Source organism: Sipha flava, unplaced genomic scaffold (assembly GCF_003268045.1).
Source record: "Sipha flava isolate LNK unplaced genomic scaffold, YSA_version1 77_pilon_pilon, whole genome shotgun sequence".
In the NCBI taxonomy this organism is placed as follows: Eukaryota; Metazoa; Arthropoda; class Insecta; order Hemiptera; family Aphididae; genus Sipha; species Sipha flava.
Genome location: NW_020273617.1, coordinates 190,420 through 215,411, shown reverse-complemented (window position 1 = coordinate 215,411; position 24,992 = coordinate 190,420). Strand labels below are relative to the sequence as shown.

At 32.3% G+C, this 24,992-nt stretch overlaps 1 long non-coding RNA gene across 1 annotated transcript in view; it reads left to right on the top strand.

Annotated features, from left to right (window-relative positions):
• Positions 1-5,215: 5,215 nt before the first annotated feature.
• Positions 5,216-24,992, top strand: part of LOC112692885 — a 33,476-nt gene continuing 13,699 nt past the window's right edge. The window contains exon 1 of the long non-coding RNA XR_003149441.1: positions 5,216-5,547. This is a non-coding gene — a long non-coding RNA (uncharacterized LOC112692885). The remainder of the gene's footprint in view (positions 5,548-24,992) is intronic.

Sequence of the window (24,992 nt, the reverse complement as noted above, 5' to 3'; positions counted from 1 at the left end):
AAAAGTTCAAAAGATAACGTAACCGTTTAACGTCCGTTTGCAACGAGTGCCAACTGATAACTGAATAATAAAACTGATAATAAATTTAATCTATTAAAATACAATACAAAACTATGTCCGAATAACAAGCAGCAACATTTATATGGAACACCGTGAAAGTTAATAGCGCTAAGTTTAGCGTGGGCTACACCATTTGAATCACGACTAAAGATAAATGGGTTACTAATGAATTAAAATATTAATATCAAACATTGGTAATAATTTTGTTATAGAATAATAGTTGTATTATGCTCGAAAATAGAATTTATAAACAAATAATTCACCCATGTACATATATCTGAAGGGCAAATGTAGACCATCGACTGCTATAGTCGAAAAGGATATGGGTGAGAAGGTCCCGAAAAAGAAATCTTGATGCTACAGCGTTCAAATTAGACATGTGTGCCATTGATTTAAGTGATAATTCGTTTAGCACAAATTATGTACGGACAAAAACTGCAAGACATCACGAATAGGATCGACCGCGACCGTTCGGTGACAAACCGCGAAAACATGTTGTATTTCGTATCGTTTAAAAAACCAAAGGTTTTCTATCTTCTTTATTGATCAGTCACGGTTTGTTAAGAAATAATATTAGCAATGAGCTAATCTCTACCTGATTGTTTCAATTCAACTCCGACGAATTTATAACGAGCAACGGAGTAATATGTAATATGTTCGGAATAAATGTTTATTTTAGTGATTAGATAATGCGAAAATAACTACGGTGTAGTAGACAAGTATTCGAATTCCCAACAGCAGTAACACAAATAGACCACAACATCAAAATAGTACCGTAACATGTAGGATATTTTGCTAAGACTTTTTTTGACGGATTTTGGTTAATAACCGTTATCATGTGATTATGATTACCTAGTAGCAGGGGCGGATCGGCCTATCGGGAAATCGGGAATCTACCTGATGGGCCGGTCCTTGTTTGGGCCGCTCTATATTATTATATAATTCCCAAAAATGTTTTATTTTGTAAAATAAATAAAAACCATTAGAAAAATAAATATATATTTAAAGATGCATTAAGATCAAACTTCAAGTTCAAGTTGGAACTGATTAATCATGTAACTTACCCAAAACTATTATAGCTATAATCATACTAAAGTTATTGAAGATTTTACTAATTTTGGGGTGAAACTAAACAAATTTTGAAATTGATGCAAATTATAGAATTTTTTGGGAGGAGGGAAGACTAAAATAGTTAAATTTACGATTCATGGGCCGGTTTGTTTCATATTTCCTGGGCCGAAAATAATTACCAATCCGCCCCTGTCTAGTAGTGATGCTTAGTTCTACATGGTTATCACGAGTATTCCATAATTATCTGTCTTATCCCGTAGTTCTATTGTTATTGGCCTATTTCTTTCGACTTAAACATATATTGTTGATCAATTGACGCTTCAATACAATTCTTACAATACATCATTTCCAAAAAAAAATAAAAATTAATAATAATAAAAATCGAAAGATAAAACACAGTACACATCAGAAGTACGTATATGGGTTGCTTCCTCTCTCACGTCTTCATCTATTCATTATTTATTAGGTACTTGTGTCATCAAATTCACTTATTGTGCAAATTGTCGTTTACTGATTGTAAGTATTCTTTTAAATAAAATATATAAATATATATGTATATTATACGCACTGGGTTAAAGAAAAAAAAAATTTATTTGTTCACGACAATTTATCGACGCGCACACGAATACAGTAATAATCTAAGAAGTGTAAGTAACTGCTCGAAGTAAAAAACTTTGTGCGAGAACTTTTTCTAGAAAGTAGAATTCTTAATACATGTGAATTCACAGAATTTATGTGTAGCGCGTCAAATTCAAAATAAAAACGTATAACATTATCTTAATTCTGTACAAATAATATTTCGTTATAACTTCAAGTACTCGCACGAAACTATTAATTTTATCTTTACAAAAACTGATCTATATTTCGAACAAACCCGTATTTCATGTGACATGTGTACTAAGAGCTCTACTACAAAGCTATACGTCCTATTGTATCCGATTATTTTTATGATTTTCTTTAAAAACTGTCATTATCACTTATTACTAAAAAAGTTATTAAGATGTAAAATTGTGACATACCTCCATCATATAAGAAGAAGAGCGGTCACCGCAAGCATTTTCGCATTGCGCAAAGATCCGAATCACTGCACTTCGCTGGCTCTAAGTTGACAGCGCAAATGAAAAATAATTCGTAATTACGCTCGTCTATATACGAATCATGAAAAATTTAACAGGCTGTTTATCCATCGGTTATGATTACAAACAATATATGAATTTTCGTTTATCCATCGGTTACGGGATCACGTGATAAAATACTAAACGATGACATGGAATATAAAAATATAAAAATTCAAAAATTTCATGGATAAATGTGTTTATTCGATTTTGAAAAAATATAAATTCTAATGTTAGAAACGTACGTGATTCCCATCAAAATATTCACCAGTTGTTTCGACGAAAAAGTATATTCGGTAAGAATGTTCGTCGTCGAATATTAGAACATAAATTAATAACTCTCGTGTCATTATTCATACGTATACGTAGCAGTCGTAGTAGCACTGAACTACCGGTGTTTTCAAAGCACTTCTACGTGTGCACATAACCAAACTTGTAGATAGCTCCAAGTATTTGCATGGATATTACTTGCCTAAGATGAAAGTGAACTGACACTTAATAACAGTGACCTTAAATGATATTATTATTATACTGCGGCGCATTCATATGCCTATTCGCCAACATGTTTGAACATGGAACATCTTTTTAGTACAACCGCTTTGCTGTCAAAACTACTGGACGTTTCGGAGTACGCATGAAATTCTTTTGTATTCGTTATACTTAAGTGTAAGTATTGTATGGTATACACAATAAACTTAAGTAAATGTTTAATGACTAATTTCACAACTTTTTCAGTGGTCCAACTGTGTTGTGAAATACAAAATGTTTTCGAATTATAATTGACTATGTGAGAGAAACCATTCAAACAACAAATTGTTGTTATGACAAAATAGGACTTCTATTAGGTATATTTTAAAATACGCGTGAAAAATTGTTTACGTTCTTTGGACGTACAATAAGACATTTTACAGTCTTACAGCTGGTTCGAAATAATTATTTCAAACACTTTGATTGTTATCTTATTTTGTAAAACATTTTTCAAAACGCATAACAATCCATTCAGTTTCATTCAGTTTTATACAATATCGTGGTAAATTGTCAACAACCATGTAAATACACACGTTAAATAATTAATCTTGTATCAATTCGCTGGTTTGAAGTTTACCATACAGTCAGTGACGTTTTCCAAATTTTTTTGTGAGGGGGGGAATTTTAGTTTTTCTAAAAAAAATTAGTGATTCTTATAGTATTATAAAAAGTACAAATGTAGTACGAATTAATAATTATATTATTCTATTATTCTTATAAATACAAATCGAGAATTATTTACAATCATAATTTATCAATTAATATTCTCTTTCTCTTTTGTAGCAAGTAATTTATGATTTGAATCTTTTTTTTTCTTCAGGACGAATAAGACCCGGGAATCCCCCACGACCTACCTGAAAATACGCTACTGCATACAGTCAATTATTAACAGTTGATCGAAGATTCATATGTAAATTATACATAAAGGTAATTCAAACGCACATACTCTATTCAAAACGATGGATTCGCGTTTCATTCGTCATTTCAAACGTTTATTATAAAACCACAAATATCAACATGTTTAATTTATCATTAGTGTACTAATTTTTAATTGTTTATTTAAGGTAACGACGGCATAATGAACATGCGATGTACATAACACTTCGCTAAAACGAAATGGTTCTCATCGACAAGAGATCTCGACTTTATTAATAATTTTATACTCTAATAGTGCATAGACCAGTGTTTCCCAAACTTATTCGACTCATGGCGTCATTTTTGATCTAAGGTTTTTTTCAGGTCGCCCTTCCCCAAATCATAGCATGACTAATCATAAGGAAAATTTTTGAACAGATATTATTCCATGACGACGCGGCGCACACTTTGGGAACCGTTGGCATAGACATTTCATCAAACGAATGTGAAGCACATACGACGATAACACTAAATCACAAAAGCAACCCGATCAACCATCCAATTAACTTTCCGCCACGTTTCCCAACGGGGTTTTCAAAGATTTGCACCACCGCCCGTGACGAAATTTTGATTGATAAAACATAATATAATCCACGAACATTTCTTGATGACGTGTAGGTTGCTCGAATACTACATACCAGGGACTAGACGACCAATTTATAGAACTTTAAAACCTGACGGTTCGGAATGAATAAAGCGAAAAAAAAGAAAAATATTCGTTAAAATTGACAATTGGCTTTTATTTTATGCGATTAAATTCTGAACTAATATAATAAAATAAGTCATCAATACCATACATATAGCTATAATGGCGATGCCGATATGGATATATATATTATAGAAATATTACTGAAGCTAGAAATTTAAACTTAAAAATTCAATAATTTAGCTGCATTTCAGTGGCGTAATTAAGAATGTTTCATGGTGGGCGGGTATCAAAATTAATTTGTATGACATTCTAAAAGCATATTTTCAACTCAAATAAAAATATTTCTATACATTTTTAATTTTTAAATAGTTATTATTTACAAGCAGTGGTGGTTTTACGAGGGGGGGAGTGCAGGGGATCTTGACCTCTCCCAGGTTACGCGTTTAAGTTGTGATATATTATATTTCAAGTGTGAATATACGCTTATACGCTTATTTATAAATCTAGTTATTTTAACAGTATATCCATAGATTTGAATGTTTGTGACAGCTATTGCCTATATAGGTATTTATATTATTTTCCTTGAAATTACGATGTTTTATAATTCGTGTTTATAAGATAATGTAAAAATACTCCCCCCCTTGAAAAAATTTAAAAAAGTCACCACTGTTTACAAGTAGCTGTTTTTTTCTCAACCACCCATACTAATAAGTGTACAAAATACATTCATATTTTGTACGATTTTAAAACATTTAATTCTGAGCCTAATAATGTTTAGTATTTTGAATAATTTAAAATTGTTATACTTAAGTCATGTCCAGTTTTCTATTTAAAAATCCAATAGAGTATGTTGCCGCCGTAACAAACAGTCAACGAACCGTACATATCACCGCGGTCGGACACACGCACAATTATCTGTATTATAGTTTATTTATTTTTGTTATTGTGTGTGAATTATTTAAATTAATTAAATCCCAACGCCTTATCGGTTATCGGCGCGTTATCTGCGTCGCCAGCTCGTGTGCGCGTATTTTAACACGGCCGCCGCAACTTTGTCTTTGAGCGTACGTCTGAGTGACCGCGTGTATGTCGAAATTATTGTATTTTTATTATATTCGTTCTCCTTTTATGTTTTTGTATCAATTTTTATTGTCATTTTTTATTGTATAGCTTAGGAAGACCAGCTGGTCAGTCTACGCTTCACAAACCGTGAGTTATTGTTATATTTTTTATTGTTTACAATAATTTAGTTGTAAGGTCAAAAGGGCCGCATAGTTTTATTATTATTATATTTGTTTTGGTCATAAGGGCCGTACATTATTTTTATATTATCTATATTGTTGTGCCAGAAGGGCCGTACATTATTTTTATATTATTTATATTTGTTGAGCCAATAGGCAATTGTATTACTTTAGTTATTTATATTGTGTGCGCTAATCGCCACTATTTTTATTATTATTGTTGGGCCAAAAAGGGCCGTAATTTATTAATTATATTGTTTATTATATCATATCTTTACCGTTTATCTGAGTTACCTATTTTTCATTAGTTAAAAGCATACACACACTAACATGTATATACACCTACACACCACTATAACACATAGCTCACTAGTATTTGCGCGTTGAACCCAACCAATTCTAGTTGAGCTATACACCAATATACATATTTTACATTCCACAAATCGGTCGGTAGTGTGCGACACGCACAAGTCGGTGTCCGGGAGTGCGGCATATTATTTGTAGCACCCGGCCCAAACAGAGTACGTTCAGTAGGTGGTAATTTTTTTTTTTTTTTTTTTTTTGTTCCATTTTTATTTTGGCTTATAAAAATTGAATCAATTACTATGTAGTGTGACTATGTGAGAGTCGAGAATGGCACGATGTGTAGTGTATTACATGTGAATACATAAAATAATGAAGTCGCGATAATCAATGTGTCGGAGCGCGTTCGTAGTTACCATTCGTTCTACGATATGTAAATATTGATAGTACTGTAATTAGATACAGTGTGTAGCCGGACACCCAGTGTTTATTGATAAATAAGAATTAAAGTAGAACAGATCATTTATTTTGAACTCATGCTTATCTCTTAACGAGTAAATATTTATTAGCCATACTAATACAGCTAAGCATTTTATTTTTTCTTAGTTTCGTAATAATTTTCAAGTTTGTGTTTGAAATATTTCCAGATATAAGACAATATATAAATACAGTTCACGGGAGGGGGGGATCTATCCTTCATGTCCCGTCATAATTACGCCCCTGCTGTATTTCATTGCTAGATAGGAATATAATATCTACATTTTACGATCAACGGGATTTGAAAATGTAGCACGGGCCAGATAAAAAAATAAGCCAGTTTCCCATCCCTGGTATATACTTTATAGTGCTTCTAGTGTACTCTAATAACACATCTTAAAATAATTCCTATATAAGTTCCTCTCCCTTCTTCCTACCCAACGAACCAATGAATTTCTGATGATTCCTGCGAAGTATAAAAGTATTTCGTGCGTTGGCGTACAAAATACGGTCCTCGGTCCGGCTATACCGGTAGTAGAGGGAAGGGTTTGCATAAATTCTACTAGTGCATTACGTCCGTGACAACAGAAATTTAAATTAATTGGTCTGTGACGGCCACTATAGTGCTCCCGTCACACGTTCAGTGTTGTTTATCGCGCATTTTTAATATATTACTGATACCGTTGTGAATTATAAACAGAATAAAAACTGCCGTCAGCTACGATTTCGGAGACGAAAATCGAAATTATGGATATTTGATACTTTCATTAGACTTGACCCGGGTGCGATATATTAAAAATGAATCCCGACGAAAGACGTCTTCCATTGTTCACCGATTGTTAATAACAGTTTGAAAAACAATGACATAAGCTCTCACGTTGATTTCATCTTACGAGTGGCCAATTTTAAGAAGTATCTTAAATGTACAGCGTCTTGTGACACGGACGAAATACCTCGAGTTCGTCCGCAACAAATACTTAATCTCTAAATTGAAAGCTGACATTATAACTACGATATTGTTGAAGGAATAACTTATATTCAAATTATTTTCGATGACTATCGTTGACTCGAATAACAGTAGACTTCAAAACTTCTTTCTTTTAGCCTCTGCATCATATTTATTGTACTCGAGAAGAGAGGAAATAAATTATTTTCATTTACGAGTACATCTCAATTTTCTAAATTTTGTTTTCGCCAAAAGTTTAATTGACAAAAATAAATTATCAAATATTGTTGAGACCAGTGAACAATAAAAATATTGTATAAATAATTTTTATTAAAATTGGGGTTTCTTTAACGGGAAAAATGACAATTTCACTGATAAAATACAATGATCACTATACTAAAAGAATTTGAACAATTCTAAAAATAATAATATTAATAATGCTAATTATCATAAAAGGAATTGGAAAATCTTTCCATTTTTTTTTTTTTTTTTTTGGCTTGAGTATTTCGGTCTTTTGAGCAATCTTCAGTGCAATGGACTTCACCGTATTTGACGCATTTTGATTCATGGTGACAGTAATTATCAGTATGGCTGTAGCCTTGACAATTATAAGTCTATGGTGGATCACGACGAAAATGATGGGGTTTCTCAATTTTGACTACAGCGTTATGTTTCGAAATTATATTAAAAATGTCATTATTGTTATCCTGACTATTTAAATCAACAAAAAATAGTGGCAGACCGAGTTTATTTTTATTTTTGACATTAATAACTTTTGTACGGATTGTCCTTCTTCTGACAACGCATCAGAAATTTCACAATGTGAAATGGTGGAGATTTCTTATTAGAACTCTGAATGAGCGATAAACGCTAGGTTGATACGTATGAAAACAAACTCCAGTATCCCCGAGATGGTTCATAATAGTGCGCTCTTGGCGTGTACAATAAGAAATGAGGTAGTTGACTGACTAACAGGTAAATGCGTTTGGCCAGGTTAACCTTGTTAACTCCTTTGTGAAGGCGGAGAAATTAGAGATGTTAATCGGTGGGGCCGACTGCGTGACAATTGAACAACTTAAAATCTTCATATCTTGTGCGCAAACGAGAAATGCTTTCGAGATAAGCGCAATAATTTAACGTGATTATCATATTATGACACATAAATTACGAATGAAAAAAAAAATAAAAAATAAATAAAATAAAGGTTAAGACGTGAGTTGTTGTGACGAAAAATGTCTTATTAATTTGCGATCTTTGATAGTAGTAAACGAGACACAACTCAAGTGCGGATCCAGAGTAATTATTAAGGGGGGAAGCACATTTTATATTATTTAATAATTCTATTATATGTATATAGTACATGTAGTTTACTACAGTATAGTAGTATGTGTATACACAAAAAAAAAATATTTTGATAGAGCTTAAGTTTGTCTTTTGAATATTTAATATTCAACTCTTGAGGGCCCTGTCACTGGACAACCTCCCTCTTTAAAATTATTTATGTCATGTAAATATTGTTCTTTAATTACTTAATTTACTTATTTTTTAAATTCTACATACTCGTATTGTAAATATTCCTTGTTTATTTAATAAAAAAAATAGGTATAATGTTTGATTTATTTAATGTATATGAAGTTGTATTTTCATTTATTAGCTTGCAAAAAAATATACGTGAAATATTGAAGCATTTGAGTGTTTTATTCTGTAAAACATGTTTTTAGATCATTAATGACATTATCAAATAATAAAATTCAAATAAATAGTTAGTTATATTCTTCTGTAAAAAATAAGGCTGAATAATTTGAACGATTCGTTTGTCTTAAACAATTCCTTAGAATTTTCTTTTACTTCGTGGTAGAGTGTAGTTAAGCATAAGTAAAAACTACAAAATAAAATAATAGTATCACTGTCTTATACTGTTTAATACTGCTAGAGATTTAACTTTTCCAGAAGTCTTCATAACTTTCCATGATGTAATTTCTTAGAATACATCAATAATTGTATGCATATCTTGCATAAAATTCATTACTCCTTCACTTTATTCGACCCATTTCGATTCACATAAGCTAATCGACTGATGACCAACATATATTCTTAAAACAACTGTTCTTTTGAATGATGCAGAAAAAAATGATACGATTTCTTTAATAATTAAAAAAAAACTGTATCATTATAATAATTCCAATAAAATGTCTGATACTTTTGACGCGTGAAGTTTGTGATATAAAATTATTTAGTGATTATAACAAGGGCATTCGCGGGCATTAGGTGCTACTTTAAGGATTTCACTAACAGCTTCGCTCAGTTCTGATACCATAACGCTACATGCTACATTCATCAGTTCTAATACTCACAAATTTTTTAAAAATCAAAACTAATACTATTTATTTTGTTTGTTAATAATTTTACCAAGTACTTTTCCGGTTATTGAAATTCATTTTTTTCACCAATTTCTCAATTTTCCTCGTTATCTTCAGATTCCTCGAGTAAAACCGAAACTTCATCAAAAGCATCGATAAACATGATGAAATCTTCTCTAACTGAATTATTATAAATATATCTTAAAAACAAACTGATATGCGTACGTTTAAGCTCATCAATAAACAAATAGAACTGTCCGCAAAACAATGTATTATTATTTAATGCACTGTTATGTAATCAAAGAGGCTACTGGAAAAGTGCTGGAAAAATGCCAACTTGAAAGGCCAGAACCCAGTACTATACAAGAACAAGCCCTGATAACGATCTGTATAAAATCTTTTCCATCGGAACGCAAGTTCCAAATTAAATCAAACGACGTGAGGTCCACCATCAGCAAGAGTAAAAGCAAGGGTCTCTCAAGGCTCTAAAGGCTCACTTATTTTGTAAATATTTATACCAATGATATGCTTCATGATCCAAACAGCAAGATAACCCTTTTTAAAGACGACCCTCTATTCTATTCAACCAGTCATACCCATGATAACGCAATCATAAGTTTACAGAGCTGGTGGACCTGGTCCAACCACGGTTTGATAACAAGAAAATATCTTTTACCTCCTATACAAGGTAATAAACATTACATACATTAATAAAAATGAAAGTGGTTAAGATTTCAGTACGTAAAAACTAAAATTAAAAACTAAACTAAAAAAAACACCAATAAGCTGAGGTGTAGTGCAAACCCTTATTAACATACAACATAAACAATTAAAAAGTCGTTTACTTACCGTGTGAACATCTGTAATGCACGTCGAAATAAAACGCAGTGATAAACAGTGACTGATATCAAATCAATATTATGTGCACGATATTGATGTATAACATGACTACGCGGTGAACGAGGGACCGAGTAAAAAATAGAAACTTTACGCCTGTAGAGCTCGTGTTTGAAGATTTGGCAAAACTGTATTAAACGTATATTAATTTTAACCAACGGACCCAAGAACAGTTTGGCACAACAGTGTTTTATTTTTGTTTTTTTATGAAAAAGGTTAAGGTCGAGGTTAAAAAATCAGGTATATCAAAATAATTTTAAACAAATTGTAAACTCAACACTTTTCAAAGAACCATATATACGTATATGAATTATATATTCGTAATAGTCTATTCCAAATTTAACTATTTGCCGTATCGTGTTGCAGGTGTCTTTGTACTTTATCTATTTGAAATGCCAAAATGTGCAGTTACTGAGTCCAAGAATAAATTGTAATTATGCAATGTGGCGCATACTATACAGTCAAAGTACATTACGGACCGAAAAAAAAAATATAAAAAATAAATAATATTCGAGGGTTAATGGACAAAAATTAGTCCTTCGAGCTGTAGTGCATTTATTTTAGATTCAACGCACTTTGTCGCGAAAAACAAAAAACTGTTACGAGTGTAATGTTCTCAAAATATGCGATCGTATAAACAGTTGATTTAAATATTTTAACATTTTAATTAAATTGGTACAGTTGTCTTCCAATCGGATTTGCCGTTTGAATCGATAACTGTTCAATATTAAAATATTATTCAAAAACCGGGATGTCGGTAAATTATTACTCTCAAATGCACTTTTTTGATTAATAAAATCAAAAGCTCTTTTATAGAACCTAACCTTTTTTTTTTTTTTTTTATTCGCCAAATATTATGTTTACGTTTTCTGACGTTGGATTCTACAATTTATTCGATGATTTTTGTAATTTATTAGATACTACAATATATAATTGGTCTGTACGATGAAATATAAATATTAAGTAGATAAACTCTATGCGTATACGTTTTTTAAATATTTCGAATGTTCGATATCAATGAATAAAAGTCTGGTAATATGGGTGGATAAATAAAAAAAAAAGAGTACAACGGTTGGACAAGAGGTCGGAGAAGAATTTGATTATATAAGCCCGAACGCACGATACTTGAATGTTCATTCATGCTCAATCCATATTATTATTATCATTATAATAGTATTTGTTATTATGGTTGTTGAAACTAGTATTTACAATCGGTTTCCGTTCAAGTGCAACAAACCAAACGATTAGCATAACGTTTGGTTACGTTATGCGCACTAATATCAATAAACAATTGATTATTAATATCATAAAATTGGAATTCATACATTTGCGTATTTAGGGTTGTTTGTTTGGAAAGTACGAAAACTTTTTTCGAAACATAAATGCGTGTGCTCGTTGTCGTCGATCATTCACTCGTACAACGACGGCAATATAATTATTTGTAATAATAACAAGGAATCGTTATCAACAACGGTCGCGTGAGTCACAAACATGTCTCGTCTCAACGGTCTCGTATCATACATAAATACATAATATTACATTTACTTAATTATAAACGATAAGTTATAACTTACAAGTAACAATTGAATTGCAAAATTTTCATTTTTGCTCCCTCCCAGGAATTGCACCCGGGGCGTAGGCACCTCTAGCCCCCCCCCTTTCTACGGCCCTGAACACGGGGATTGGACGCAGCGATACGCGAATCGTTGGATTTAATTTCGTAACAAGCAGCAGTTCAAGTCCAATCGTTTTGAACGCGTCCGATCGGTTGCGTATGAATGATTCGCGAATCCAATAAAAACGCATGATTCACCCGGTGTTGGTGAGTTGCGGCCCAAACCCTAAATAACGTACGAGTTACGGCCCGGGTTTGTGAGAGGTACGTACGAGTTGCGGCCCATACAATAATATATATATATATATATATATATATATATACTACATATATAATATATACTATACATAGTACATCTATATAAACATCATAATGAGTGGCTTCGATTTTTCACTGTATACAAATTCCATGACGAAATATTCAAATACGTTTAATATATTATACAAACTATTATACAATACTTGTACGAACAAAGATTGATTTCGGACTAAATACGATTTTCATTTTGCCATTTGAAATTATCCGATTATCGTAGTTAATGAAATTCATATGGCAGATAATTCAATAAAACGATCTATATTATCTTTATTATATTATGTAAAAGGTATAACTTGCCATACGTATCGAACAATTCGTTAACCGTTATTCGTTTATCACTAAATGTATAGCCAACATCGCATCGTACATATTAGTTACTAGCCAATAAGTACATGGTAATGATAATTATTCGGGCCGCAACTAACCTACGGCTAAAATATTATCGGGCCGCCACTCACCGGTCTCCAACACCGGAAACGACAAGTCGGGCCGCAACTCACCCACACCCGATTCACCGTCTGCTAGCACAACGCTGCACACAAGGCACGGTGAGTTCTTACGTGGTCTTGGATACTACAGCCAGTGTTGTTGAACATTTGAGTAAAAAGTATTTGAAAAAAAGTATTCAAATAATCTTCTGCGTATCGAATAATTTTTTGAATACTTTTATCCTTGAAGCATCTGAACGGTATTTTAAATACTTTTTTCCCCCTCTACTGAATACTATTTTATTGAATTAATTTCTCGATTCCTTAATACATTTTTAAACTGGCTTTGTTTCGATTTATAAAATCGTTATCAACTATCAAAAAATGTAAAAAATATATCTCAGGATCACGCAATTACGATTATAATAATACTATGTACCATGAATAGGGTTCCCATCCGTCCCAATATCTCGGGGGCTTGTCACCACTATTGAGCACGTAGTACGCGAAATGACGGGGTTGCATTGCGCGCTTAAATACTTGAATGTGGATTATTCTCCACGCGGAGATACGCGTAAATCGTCTAATATAATGTAATAAAACAATTCGTAACGATGCATGTGCATACGTCCACGACGTTACGGCGTAGGCGTTTCTCCGACCCACTCGCAGCGCAGTTGGCGCTCGCGCGACGACATTTACCATCACGATCGAACGTATAGAATAACTTTTGACAACACGTGTTTCGTACACGTATCGATACATGTATTCAAAAAAAAATAAATAAAAATATTACAATTTCTAGTACCTGCTCACATCAAATTATGTATGATAAAAATAAGATTCTATACGTTGTTTCGTTTTATTTAAATTAGTAGCGGTCTAGAAATCTAATGAATTGTTAAATTTACACGAATAAATATAATGAACTCAGAATTAAGTCTGTTTTAGTATAACTTGTGTCAAAAAAAAAAAAATTCTCGATGTAATCTTTATATGCAAGGGACGGAAAAGTGTGACGAAACGTTTGAGCCGGGCTATACGGTTATACGTGCGTGCACAATGCGTGCGCATACGCGTCCCTTTTATCTTTATTTTTTTTTTTTTAATCGGCTACGGTCCTGCCGCGTGTGTAAACGCCGAGAGGTAATACTTCAGTTGGCGGTCAATAAACAGTCGTACTCATTGAAATTTAAACGTAATAACAGCATCTAACAAAGTTAAAAATATCAAATTAGTTGTTAATAATTACAAAAATTACACTCTCTAAAAATGTTACGCCCATGTATGAATCCCAGTCTCCAAACCCCCAGTTCCGCCCCTGGATGCGTGGCGGGTGCCGGGAGAAGAACGACGGAAACGAGGTCAGGCCGACGAGACGTGTGTTCCAGATTTTGTTTCGACGAAAAACCGTTTCGTCTTCCCGTAACTGCCCTCCCTCGCTCCTCCGCGTCCCTTCCACCCCGGTGAACTCGTGCCAAACCGAATGTAAATCATCAAACGGCCGAGTGCGTCATTGTTTCGGACGACAGATTCATGGTCCGCATGACCATCGCGCAGACGTCGACCCCTTCAGCAGTGTTCGTTTTTTTTTTTTTTTTTTCTTTTCTCGGTCTCCCGTGCGCACGGCTCTCGCGAATCGTCTTTCCTCGCCTACCTTTTCCCACGAACTTGCTGAAAGTCCATCGACTGTTCAATGTTCGTAGTGAAAGCTGTACTATAAACGTTTGAATCGTCGCGAAATATTTAACCGATATTCGACTGCAGTGACTTATTTTCTAAACCGTACACCAAATGACATGATGATAGGTTTTTTTTTTTTTTTTTTTTTTTAACGCGTTCGATCTTAATATCGGTTTGCAACAGTTCTCCGTCGTTCTTTGTCGTTCGTGTTCCCCTTGATTTCTATTCACGACTCTCGTCCCTTAATTGATTTTCGAATGCGTCACTGAACTCGGCCTCAACGATAATCGTATTATATTGATACGTTTGGTGGTCATGTAAAATACTGTTGCGATATTCCTTTCGATTCCAAACGCAACACATTAATCGTGTGTACGGGTTCTTTGGCGCGCAATCCGTAGTGGCCCTTCAAGGTGCCTACCTACGTTTCAACACTGAGACCCAGAACTCTGATCGTAAGTAAATAAAATTGAGTAGCTGAATTTCGGCGGGCAGACAATATACTTAGTAGATTTATTCCAATGTTATGGTTTTCTACGAACACTTGCAACGGTACCGAGTTGCAACTCGTCGTTTCGATCCCGACGTCGGACCACCCCACACACAGGCCGGATCGTTTTCAAACGATAGTTCGGATTATGTAGCCGCAACGGACTGTGTTTTCGACCGCGTCACACACAACCGGCCGACGAACACCGAGGCGCTCGTCCCGAAAACCATTACGTCGGAGTTGTCGTCTCGCCGTCGTCGCACTTCCGCGCACTTCGATACTTCCGTAGAACGGTCTCCGTACGACTGGATGCTCGTCGCGGTTTAGCGGCCGAATATTACGTGTTTCGGTGCCCCGCGATCGGCTAGACATGCCGACATCCCTGCGGGTACGGTAATCGGTTCCGTCGACGAGAACCGTCGGAAACTACGTGCGCGTTGTTGTATGTGACATGTGCCACTAATAAAAAATAGACAAAATATAACTTCTTTTAGCTAAATGTTCAAATTGCGTAATATTAGGCCAACGAAGCAAATGAGCTGAGGCAGCAACTTGTAAAATAATATTTGAGGACGTAAGCAACACAGCAGGGTTGACAGTGCGGGTTTCGACTGAGAGACGGATGTATCGTAAGCGATTGATAGAGACCCGTAAATTTGTGTGTTTGTTTTATGTTTAATAAAGTTATCCAAAATAGTGTATTTAATTGTTCATCGATCTTTTTGTGTACCATCGAAAGATAGGTATACAACAGCGTGTACCGCGCGAGCACGGCGTACGGTCATTTTTCATCCGCAACTGGGTGGAACGGGCTCGGCGACGGATAGGCCGTCCAGGAAACGCCGCGTGGTCGGATCGCCGCGCATTGTCGTATCCCTTCCTCCCGCCCGTCCACTCGCGTCTATTAAAAGATTAGGCCGATTATTTATTTTTTCCTCTCCGCCAAACGGATCCGCAGTCGTTTGTCGTCCGCGGCTGTAGCGCCACCGCGTGTCGCCGGCGACACGATGACGATAATAATAACAATTAGGGTTGTCCACCTTTGAGAGATAGCAGACCCGGGGATGAAATTGGGCTGATAAGCGAACACCGAAAAACACGGACAAATCAAATTATACCATGCACAGCTTACGCTAAGAACATTTTAGAACTGTCCAACATTTTAATATTTTTGTACGTGCAGATCAAATAAACTTGTCGCTCGCTAAATTCGCTTAACGACCACTCTTTACCGAACTATATATTGACTACGCGTGTAAACACTTTATATATTACTTTATTTATTACGATTTGTTAATAATAATAACGGATTAAATTCAGTATCAAAATTATCATCATCAGAATTTAAACCAAAATCTTCGTCGGATGACAAACATACCATTTTCTAAAATATAGAGTAACTCGCTATCAGTCAAAATATTTGTTTTCATAGATTTTCGAGTGTAAACACTCGTAGTTGGACCAATTTCAGGTTTCATATTATATTAATAATAATGATTTATATAAAACAATTGAATAAATAAAAACATTAGAAAATTATGATTTATTTCATAGAAAAATAACAATTGTCTATCAGTTATACCATATCAAATTGATAATACGTTTCATAAGCATAAAAATGCCGGGATACCGAAACCAGCTGTTTGTTGTTGTTCTAATACTTATACTGAACGGCCGTGCTAAATTTAATAATCGTTCGCCATCAACAGACGATTTTATATATCATACAAAAATAATTGTGATATGACGACTACGCGTCGTCACCGGCGTTGAACGTGTTAAAATATTATTTTTTTTTTCAACAAAAAATATTAAATAAAATACACAGGTAATTGGATTAGTAAATTTAATTAATTATTAGTAATTAAATTTGTAACAATATTACATATTTCAATAATACAGGAAATTCACGGTTTTTGGTACTGACCAAATTGAAATGCTCAGTTTAATTTAGAACTACCCATTAGCGCAAGCTCTGATACTATGTATAACAGGGATGGGCAACTCAAATTTACTAGAGGGCCAATTTGTAGAAGATTAAAATCTAGCGGGCCAGTGCATAGAAAAAAAAAAGGTTGTTCAAAATATGAATTTTAATTAGCATTTGTATACACGAAAATGATAAATTCAACACTCATGACAGCACGATACGAATGATAAGAAGAAACTGATATAGTTAAATAGTTCGGTATTAACAGCTATGGTTGAAAGCTATACATACATATGACATTTAGACACTTAACGATGTTTAACAATTATTACATTGATAAGTTAGAGTATAAACGATAAACTTGAAAATTGTATGATGTAATTTTAAAATATAGCACGGGCCAGATAAAAAAAAAAAAAAGGCTTGCAGGCCGCCAATTGCCCATCTCTGATATATACCTTTCGTACGTTTAACTGAAAAAAATTAAAATATAATCGATAAAAAGTAATACGATTTGAAAAAAAAATTATTAAATTAATTTATTGGATATTGAAAAGTACAAAATATATTTATTTTAGTTTAAAATTGTACTTTACATTTTTTTTGTTGCACATTTCGATAATTTTTCTTGTTCAGGATTTTTAAAAATTGCGACAATTCTTACCAGTTCATATTATAGTTTAATTTGACACATAATTCTGATTTCACCATTTCCAGTGATAGACGATTTCTTTCGTCTGACCACAAATGTCCCGTCAACGAAAAATTAAAATATTTTTCCAACAGTTTTTGGAAGTTCAGTGAAATCATATTTTTTTAGCAGCTCTACCTGCATTAAATCTGAAGATACGTTCATTTTTGAAAGCTCAGCCCACACTCTCTGCACATTTTTTATTTCGTCGTAAGGGCGGTCTTCTTCAATATCATTTAAACCTAATAGGTTCACAAATTTTATTGCATCGTCAATTATTTTATTTTTTAAATTAAAGTTCGAAAACATCTTAAAAATAGAATCGTTGAAATCGTATTATTTTTTTAAATAATCAATAGTTTTTTTTCTACACTTCATTAGCTTCTTTTTTGAACATTCTTGCTCGTTTGGTTGAAGTGATGAAATACTTTTCATGCATTTTGCACTATAAAATTAATCATTCATGCGATTCTTAATTTTATCTTTTAGACCTATCATTACATTATGTAAGTCAACAGAAATTACTAACCTGAATTTGTTTCGATTATTAATATTGGCTTACTTAAGTATATTTATGTAGCGGTGAATAAATTACAAGAAGCATTCTGATAAACTAACTTTACGGGGCAAATCAGTCATTTCTGTCTTGTCAATATTTTTCACGAACTTCCATATAACTTCATGTCACGCATCTTCTCCTCGGCAGAGTTGGGCAATAGGGCGGTACTCCTTTCGCCCAAAAATGACCTTCCTCTTTTTTGCCCACGTCCTCTTTTCGACCAAAAATGAAAAAACAGTTTCCTCTTTTCGCCCATGGTTTCACGTTTTACATTTTGGAAACCACTGTCTCAAAATTAATAATTTTTAAAAAAATCATATAATAATCAAATAAAAAAATAGAAAAAATATATAATTTAATAAGTGTTAAAAATAAGTATTTAAAATAGTGTTATCGATGTAACATAACTAATAAGTAATTTGATCAGGTTACTACTTAAATAAATAGTTTGTTTTGTTGTTGTAAAATAATACAAATATTCATATTAATTATAACTTTTAAGTAATTATAAAGTTTTATTAAAGTGTTTTAAACTATATATTTCGATAGAAGAGTCGGCACCTTTATACACTTTTCTCGACTGACTAAATTAATAACAATCAAAAGTGTGATTTTATCGAGTATCAAATAAGATTTTTTAAAAATTATTAATTTTGAGAAAGTGGTTTCCAAAATATAAAACGTGAAACTATGGGCTAAAATAATACAATTATTTTTGGGTGAAAAGAGTAAACTGTTTTTTTCATTTTTGGTCGAAAAGAGGAGGTGGGCAAAAAGAGGAAGGTCATTTTTGGGCGAAAAGAGTTCAGCCCGGAGTAATAGTCGAGAATAAAATATTATTCGATTGATTATTTGAATAAAAAATTATTCTTCATTGATTTATTCTTAATTTTATTATTGATTTTTATTTGTATTCAATATTTTAATTTGTATTATTATTCGTTATTCCCCATAATCATATAAATAATAAATTTAAATCCTAAATAACGATGTATAATAATAATAGACTTATTATCTTTATATATTATTAAAACGTGAGGCGATTTCTTATGACAGTTATACCTGAAGTTCTACTGGACCGATTTTCATGATTTCCTTTTCTAACGCAAGTACTCAGTGTGCAGATGAGTCATCAAAAAATAAAAGTCCAAAAAATGAATTACTTAAATAGTTATTAAAAGAATTAAGTTTACCATATTGTTACATAGCGACATTCGTTGACGACGTCGGTATAACCCCACACTATTACGTCTACTGCAGTACAGTAGTTATTCAACTATTTGATTATTTTTTACCGTAACCCGGCAGCAACGGGTAATTCAGCTAGTTTAGACTAAATAATATATATATGATATATATAAAAATGTTATTATTCTTGATACATATAGGTTATTATTATCGTTATTACTTGAATTATTATTTAATCGTTAATTATTATTAAAGTGTTAAATTATGTGAAATGTACGTAAAAATTTGTTTGGTAATTTACCGATATATCTACAAAGATTAATGTAAAAAGGGCCAAAAGTAATAAAATTTCTATAATAGTTTTCTGCTAGTAACCTGTTTAGTTACAAAAATGTAGGTCTTGATAGAGCATAATTTACGCCCATATGATTGCGATTAGTATAATACACAAGTTAAAAAAAAATAATTAATATCATTCACGAATAAATTTATTTTGAATAATTGTTTTATTCACGAATAAAACTATTCAGAATAATTTTATTCTTTATTCAGTACACCACAATTATTCAGAATAAAAAATTATTCTTTATTCATAAATAAATTAGTTATTCATGCTTTTATTTTGATTTGTTTTTGCCCAACTCTGCTCCTCGGCATTTAAAATAAGATGAAACAACATGCCAAATGCCAAGACATGATCAATCTATCAACAACTTTAAATAAACTTAATAATCTAATTAGTCCATATAGAAAAACTTTTCTGTACTCAAATTCAAATTCTTCAAAAAAAAAAAAAAAAAATTGTTAATCTTTTACGCGCTTAGCACTATTTGAAAATTCGGCATAAACTTACAACATCATATGTTAATATTTTCATTAGAATTCTAGCAGCGATGTGAATTACGTGACAATTACAATTTACTTTTATTATTTTAGTTTCAATAAGTTTTTAATATACCAAATTAGGAATGCCGTAATTTATTCATACATTGTTTGCAGAAAATCCAGATAACAATTCAGGATTTAAATTTAAATTGTTGCATACATTATTAAATATTTACCAAAATTTTTAACTATGACTCATCTGGATCTTCATAAAAATCCATCAGTTTATTTTGGATTCCTTTTTTAATGTGAAAATACTGAACAAAAATAGGGTACATTTTTTGAGAACCCTTATTAGACGCATCAATAGAAATTGAAAAATAACTACAATTTTGAAAAGTCTTCACTATTTTCAAACCTTCAGTAGCTAGTTCAATTGAGTTAGGACTTAAAATGTTTTTGACTATTACTCCTGCTTTAATACGTTCACAGTGAACTTTTTTTGCCATAACAGAATCACCATATAGAGAAGTATTTAATTTTATTCCACGGTCCATACTTAAATATCTTTGGTGATGATTAATTGTATGGTATATTGATGCCATTTCAATGATTATTTCAAGTTCATCGGAGCTATTTTGTTTAGTCCTTAATGAATTACGTTGCAAATTCTATGAAGTTTTTGTTATGATTTTCAATGTTTAAACGAATAAACGGTGAAAACGGAAAATTACATATTTTTTTTTTTTTTTACTTAATAACACCTGTATTTTGTTTACGAATTTACGAGACAAAAGTCTTTATGTAATATAATATATATTAAGTTGTAGGTGTTATCTGCAGTTATAATAATAAAATTATTTTGAAAAAAAAAAAACAGAAATAATGTAATAACTACTTAATTTTTCTCACAAACAAAAAAAATAATAAACATGATTTTAATGAATTAATAACAGTCGGTCATTATTAAAGCTGTTTATTTTAATAGACCGTAATGTTAAAGATGTAACTTCTCTCGCGATCCTAAGTGGACACGGTGCACGGTAGGATTACGCTCTTACAACCATCGCGCTCCGCAGTACTCGCTTTGCGCACGCGCACAACGTCTCGCGTACCACGTTCCGCGCACGTACCGTTTAAGACAGATGTTTTGGTTATAGTTATTACTATTATTATTATTATTATTTATTATTTATATCTAATTAATATATCTATGCAGGATAACTGAATTCCTAAGTGAACGTTCAGTTAGTTCAGAACCATCGCATCTAATAGTTCAAGTTTCAAGTTCAATTCAATATCGAGTTTTGGTAAGTTTGGATAGACTAACCATACACTTTGTTTGGACCTCTTCCGTTAATTCACTACCAATAATGTTTGTCTGCCGCCTGTATAACCTCCATTATTCCTACGTCTGCTGCAGTACTGCAGGTCGTCGGCGGCGATGTGCATTTATTATATTTTGCATTGTGCACCGTTTCGTTATCGTCGTCGTTTCGTCGTCTGAACCGTCGTCGAAAAAAACAACAAGAAAAATACTATTTTCAATTTACGCATTGTCTTTTCACGTACAGCATAGAACATATTACAAATTTTACTATATACATTGTTTCGCTTCTGTTTGAAATGGAATATCAATTAATTCCCATAGTAGACGATAGAAATTGTTTATTTCGTTTCGTGTCATATTTAATATTCGGCACGCAAGAAGAACGTTGAAATGTTCGATTAAGAGTTGTTAACTTGGTGATAAATAATTGTGATATGTATAATTTGTTATAAGTGATCTTTCGTATAGATTACCTAATTTATACAGTAAAACCTCGATAAGACGGAATCGCTTGGGACCATGAAATTTTTCTGTGTTAACGGGGTTAGTTAGTTATGTGTAATTTGAAACGGGACCAAAAAAATATTCCATAATACCGGGGTTCCCGTCTTACCGAAGTTCCGTTTTATCGATGTTTTACTGTAATTATAATGATTACGAACATTTGATGAGCATAGATGGCGAGTACGCTGGTCACGTCGTACTTGAATACATTAGTCGACTTTATCCAAGTCATACGTTTCGTGTGTATAGATCTACTGATCCTAGTGCATTTGTAGATTTTAGTTGGGTGCAATAATGTGTAATTTATTTTTTTCTGGCCATGGTGACACAGGACATTACAGCGTTTCAGTTTTTAGTAATAATATGAATATTCAAAAAACCTACCTAAAGAAATAAATGGTAGCACCGATAGTAAGCGTAAAACTCATTATTCAACTGGAAGACGTGAAAGAAAAAAACGTGAAGAAAACCAGAATCGGAGAGTATTATTTTATATATGCGCTTTGTCGCATAATATATTTCAAGTGACTCCCTATAATTTGGATGGTTTAAAATTTAAATGCGAGCAATGTCATTCGACATTGCCATCGGGTTACGCCGCTACAACCATCGCGCTCCGCAGTAATCGCTTTGCGCACGCGCACCACGTCCCGCGGCACGTACCAAGTTTACGATGAATATTATTATCGCACGGTGTCGAGTACGATTTTTTTTTTTTTTGTTTCGTTTTCATTCGCTTCGAAATCGAAAACTCCATTCATGAAGAAAACAGAAAAAAACATTTGCAGCGCACGTGTTTTACCATCGTGCAATGACTGTCACTGCAGCCGAAACGCATCGCTGGCGGAATTCGACGAAAACGATTCGAATAGTCAAAATTTTATTGAACGCGGTCGAACAATTGTCACTTAACCCGTAACCGCGGTGTGTTCGGTTACGTTTTCGAACTTGATTCGCTATAAACGTTCAGCTTTGTTCAACGAACGGTTAAAGGTATAATACGTTTTATGGGCTCGATGGTTCACCGAACGTTTTACTAAAAGAACATTAAAAATGTTTAGGTTTTCCTTGGGAGTTCATCAAAAATAAAACCGTCCAAAAGTTATTAGTTCTCAAATGATATTCCCAAGAATAATAAAACATAACCAGTAAATTTCAATTAAATAACATACTAATGGTTCTTACGTATTATATTTGAAAAAGGATGAAATTCAAGGCCGAGTACAATTTAGCTAACCCTAGGTTTAATTTATTTTTATATCTCTTAAATTCGGAGATTAATTTTAAAAACAATGGAGAAAAAAAATCGGTGGAAAACAATAGCTTTTGAGTAATAATATTTTCGGATCAACAGATTTTCGGTTTCCGTGGTCAATGTCATACTTATCGCATAATTATGGACATTTTATATTACATTTAGAATGCTTTGCATTATATTAGCAATCAGTATTATGCGTCGGGTATAACTTACAATGAACAGAAATACATTTTAATTAATTTTTTTATTATGTTGTTTGATTATTATCCAATAATTATTATATAGGTAATAACTAGGGCTTGGATTTTGATGCAAGTGCATCTTTTTTTTCAAATGTCTCAACACGTAAATCCGTTAGCAGAATATGTGTTTCAAATCATACTGATTAATTTAATGTAATTTTTAGAGCATTTATCAGAATTTATCTATAAATTTCTGAATATTAGGGTATTTGATAGTATTTCTTCGATATATCTCGACGTTTTTTCGCACAAAGTTGCACGTTTAGTGTGTAATCTACTAAATTGATAAACTAATAAATACGAGCATATACATATATCTTTATTACAAAATATATTTTATCAAAAACTGAACAAAATTAAAATAGTCGAAAAAAATTTTTCTATTTACAAAAGTCCAATAATGATCAAATTCAAAAAAAGTTATTAATTACCTATATCACAATAATTTCTTAATTTATTTTAAAATCATAATTACATTTAATTGACATATAATAATAGAAATGTTTGTATTACATGTAACGATCAAATATTTTTTTTTAAACGACAAGAAAAATTATTATATTGGCTAAATCTTCTTTAGAAGTCACATGATGTTGTTGATATACATCCTTAGTCCCTACCTCCTTACTTATTAGTAAAGATAGTTCTTAAAAACGCTATAATATACAATTATTAGATGTAATTTAAGATTTAGTATTTTTTTTTTTTTTTTTATATACAAAGATACTTATTATTTTCAAATTATTTTGAATCTAATATGGTGGTCAGAAGATAGTTTTGATTTATTACGTTATTTTTAAAGTTCAAAGAACGATTTGTTTGTAATGTTCTCTGTGTTAACAGTTCGAAGAACGTATTAGTTTATAACATTCTTTGTGCAATTGTTTAAAGAACGTAATAGGTTATAAAGTTATTCGTAATAGAATTGAGTAAAATAAATAATTTATAATGTTATTTCATGTGAGAAGGACTCATACATTTTATTGAATAATTGGTTTTGTTCAAATGTATTTTGGTTTACGAACAATAATGTTCTTTAACCATTTTTTTTTTTTTTTTTTGTGTGTTCCGTTCAAGTGACCCTGCTCACGGACATTTCTCTGATTATTTTCAAATGATTTTAATGAGTTTTTGAAAAATTACTGATTGCAAACATGTCTTGGTTTCCGATCGATTTTTAATTCACCCTCTTATATAACAAAAATTGACAAATTATTAAGCCGTTTATTATACCGATTTTTCCGACGAAGTTCCAAGTACTAGTGAAATTGACTGTTTACCAGTATCTTCTACAGAATATAATTCTAATATAATAGATACTTATAGATAGATTATGTGAACTGCATCTCTGTCACTAATCTTACAACGG